Below are 4,562 nucleotides of genomic sequence, written 5' to 3' on the forward strand. Positions count from 1 at the left end.
TCAGGTGACGGTCGATGAAGATGGGACATCGGGTGCCACCTTCACCATAGGCGCCAACCTTCCCCAGATCAAGAAAAGGCGTTGGTCGACTTCTTACATGCGAACAAGGGAGTGTTCGCATGGGAGCCCAAGGATCTGGTTGGGATCCCGAGAGGAATAGTCGAGCATCACCTAAGGGTATCCTTGCTACCCGGCATCTTGAGTTGCAGATACACATAACAAGGTCGTGCCATAAACCTGGCGTAATCCGGCAGCCCAAACATAGCGTGATATGGGCTTTTGGTCTTGACCACTTCAAAGTTCAATGTCTCTGCCCTGCAATCATATTCATTGCCAAAAGCTACTTCCCAGGCAATCTTACCAACTGGGTAGGCCGACTGACCAGGCACCACCCCGTGAAAGACTGTAGAGGACGGCTTAAGATCTTTGCCAGTCAAATTCATCCGGCGAAAAGTATCATAATAAAGGATATTGATACTGCTACTTCCATCCATAAGGCACCTTAGTGAACTTGTAACCTCCAACCTGAGGAGCTACCACCAAAGCTAGCTTACCCGGATTGTCAACCCGGGGCGGGCGATCCTCACGCCTACATACAATTGGCTGCTCTAACCATCATAACTATCAAGGTACTGCCGGTTCAACCACGCTCACCGCTCGTTTATGAACATTCTGATCTTGCTTGCATAGGCTTGTGGTGAGAACATGATATTGGCCACTATTTAGCTGCTTTGGATTACTCTGATATTGTCGGATTCAGGGTTCCGCAGACCCTTGAGAGGTGCGAACTCTGGGGTGTGTGCGAAGAACTCTCCTCCCCAGTCTGCCTGCTCAACGATTCCATGGCTTAGCTCAACAAACCCAAGGGACAAGAGACACAACAGTTTATCCTGGTTTGGGCCACCTTGCGGTGTAATACCCTACTCCAGCTTTGTGGTGGATTGCCTCGGAGGGCTGAGGAAGAACTAGTACAGTGGTGGAACAGCCTCCGGAGGTGAGGTGTTCTTGGGCTCGATGAGCTGGTGAGGTGTTCAGGGTGGACTGGATCCCCCCCTCTATGGTGGTGGCTAAGTCCTATTTATAGTGGCCTTGGTCCTCTTCCCAAATGTAGGTGGGAAGGGATCCCACAACAGCCAAATTTGAAGGGAGACAACTAGTACAAGTTATCCTGACAAAGGTGGTCTTCGCCTGCAAAAGCATCTCGTGGTGACGCTGACGATGACATGTACCTAGGGTAGGGTAATAGGCCTGACCTAGACACCCTTCCCAAGGACACTGCCCAAGAGTCAAGGACATACAAAGTACAGCAGCATCTACTGACTAAAATCACCTCAGAATGCAACCCACTCGACCAACAATTCCACTCGGATAACCCAATTCCACTCGACCATGATATAATCATTCGACCATACCAGAAACCACTCGGAGTACAGAAGACCTAATGTCACTCAGGATGGCAATGGTCAGGCGTTCACTCTGTAGTCTTAAAGATCATTTATACCTCTTTATTACGGGCGTTATCAGTAATGTCCTGTCTTAATGTACATTGAACCCCTTGTAATGTGCGTTGGCTGAGGTCCTGGCGCACTCTATATAAGCCACCCCCTCCCCTGGGACAAGGGTTCGCACCCCCTATAACTTCACGCATAATCCAGTCGACCGCCTCAAGGCACCGAGACATAGGGCTTTTACTTCCTCCGAGAAGGGCTGAACTCGTAAATCTTGCGTGCACAACCTCAAAGTAGCTAGGATCTTGCCTCCTCCTATGTAACGCCCACGATGCGGCTATATCTCCCACGTGTCGAGGCACGACTTAGAGGCATAACCGCATTGTGGTTTTGTCGCAAGAAGGGTCATCTTCACACAATCCCATGTAATGAACAAGAATGGGATAAAGAGTTGGCTTACAATCGCCACTTCACACAATACAAAAATAAAATCATACATCAATCAGAGTATACACATAGGTCCGACTACGGAACCAAAAGAAAAGAAGACAACCCCAAATGCTAGATCCCCGATTGTCCCAACTGGGCTCCACTACTGATCATCAGGAAACGAAAACATAGTAACGACCAAGGTCCTCGTCGAACTCCCACTTGAGCTCGGTTGCGTCACATGCACTGGTATCATCGGCACCTGCAACTATTTGGAAGAATCTGTGAGTCACGAGGACTCAGCAATCTCACACCCGCGAGATCAAGACTATTTAAGCTAATAGGAAGGATGGGGTAATGAGGTGGAGCTGCAGCAAGCACTAAGCATATATGGTGGCTAACATACGCAAATGAGAGCGAGAACAGAAGCAACGGAACGGTCGTGAAGCTAGCAATGATCAAGACGTGATCCTGAACTCCTACTTACTTCAAACATAACCCAAAACCGTGTTCACTTCCCGGACTCCGCCGAAAAGAGACCATCACGGTTACACACACGGTTGATGCAATTTAATTAAGTCAAGTGTCAAGTTCTCTACAACCGGATATTAACAAATTCCCATCTGCCACATAACCGCGGGTACGGCTTTCGAAAGATAATACCCTGCAGGGGTGTCCCAACTTAGCCCATTATAAGCTCTCACGGTCAACGAAGGATAAACCTTCTCCCGGGAAGACCCGATCACTCTCGGAATCCCGGTTTACAAGACATTTCGACAATGGTAAAACAAGACCAGCAAAGCCGCCCGATGTGCCGACAAATCCCGATAGGAGCTGCACATATCTCATCCTCTGGGCACACCGGATGAGCAAGACGTCGGGTTGGCATAGACCCTGGTTGCCCAGGGGGCGCCGGACATCGCTCGGTTTGGACCAGCACTCGAAGGAGCACTGGCCCGGGGGGAAATAAAGATGACCCTTGAGTCTGCAGAACCCAAGGGAAAAAGGCTTAGGTAGGCAAATGGTAAAACCAAGGTTGGGCCTTGCTAGAGGAGTTTTATTCAAAGCGAACTGTCAAGGGGGTCCCATAAATCACCCAACCGCGTAAGGAACGCAAAATCAAGGAACATAACACCGGTATGACGGAAACTAGGGCGGCAAGAGTGGAACAAAACACCAGGCATAAGGCCGAGCCTTCCACCCTTTACCAAGTATATAGATGCATTAATTAAGTAAGAGATATTGTGATATCCCAACATATCCATGTTCCAACATGGAACAAACTTCATCTTCACCTACAACTAGCAACGCTATAAGAGGGGCTGAGCAAAAGCGGTAACATAGCCAAACAACGGTTTGCTAGGAAAGGTGGGTTAGAGGCTTGACATGGCAATATGGGAGGCATGATATAGCAAGTGGTAGGTAGCGCGGCAAGGCAATAGAGCGAACAACTAGCAAGCAAAGATAGAAGTGATTTCGAGGGTATGGTCATCTTGCCTGAGATCCCGCAAGGAAGAAGAACGAGTCCATGAAGAAGGCAAACGGACGTAGTCGAACGAATCCTCACAACTCCGGAACGAAACCGAAGCTAACGAGAGTAGCAACCCGGAAAGAAACAAACAACATAGTAAACAACCATCACATAAGCATGGCATGATGCAAAAACAAGTATGATGGATGTCCGGTTTAAAGAGGCATGGCATGGCAAAATGCACAAACAATACTACAAATTAAGTGGAGCTCAATATGCAACGAGTTGCATATTGACGAAACACCACATACAAGTTATTTAGTTCTCTTGGTTATGTACCCAACAATATTAAATGTTGATTAACATGGCAAGAGGTGAAGCATAAGTAAACTAACTATTTAAGCAAGTTAAATGAGGCCGGAAATAACAAACAACAATTCCGGAAAATCCTCATCTACATATATTTTAGATTTGGTACTGTTCTGCCATAAACACAATTTTAATGTTGTTAAACAGCAAAATAAAGTGCACCATGTTAAACTAGGCATTTTTCTACCCCATTTACATATAAGGTTTATTAAAATCCGAGCTACGGTTATTTAGTTATGGAATAAATCATTTTAACATGGCATTTGAGCAAAATTAAACAAACAGCATTTTAGACATTTTAAACATGGATGCAAGCAGCATATTATGACACTACATAAAATTATAAGCACTTTTCATATACAAATCATTTTAAACCGATGCACGGTTAATTAGTTATTACATGCATGAACATGAGGGGTTTTTCTGCAAAACTGGTAAATCCTGGGATAATGCTAAATTCGCAGAACTGGAAAAAAACATCTACGGGCCGAATCTGCACTTGGGCCAAAAGTGGAAGGGGCCTGCTGCGGTGGCTCACCATGGGTTGAGGCCCAGTTGGTGGAGGCAGGCCGAGCGAGGCCGCTGGGCAAGGGCGCGGTCAACGCGAGTGCTGCTCGTGCGCTCGTTCTCCTGTTCGATGCAGGGAGCTGCGGGCGGCGCCTGGAGCAGAGCTCCGACGAGCGGGCGAAGGGGCGGCGAGGCGAGGGACTTGGGGCATGGAGCGGTGACGGCGGGGTTGGTGCAGGAGCTCCGATGGCTTGATCCCGTCAGAGCATCGGCGACCTGCGGAGAGGTGACTACGGCGGGGAAAATTCAGAGAAGATACAGAGAGGGAGGAAAAAATA

The sequence above is a fragment of the Aegilops tauschii genome, chromosome 5 (genome assembly GCF_002575655.3).
Source record: "Aegilops tauschii subsp. strangulata cultivar AL8/78 chromosome 5, Aet v6.0, whole genome shotgun sequence".
Taxonomy (NCBI): domain Eukaryota; kingdom Viridiplantae; phylum Streptophyta; class Magnoliopsida; order Poales; family Poaceae; genus Aegilops; species Aegilops tauschii.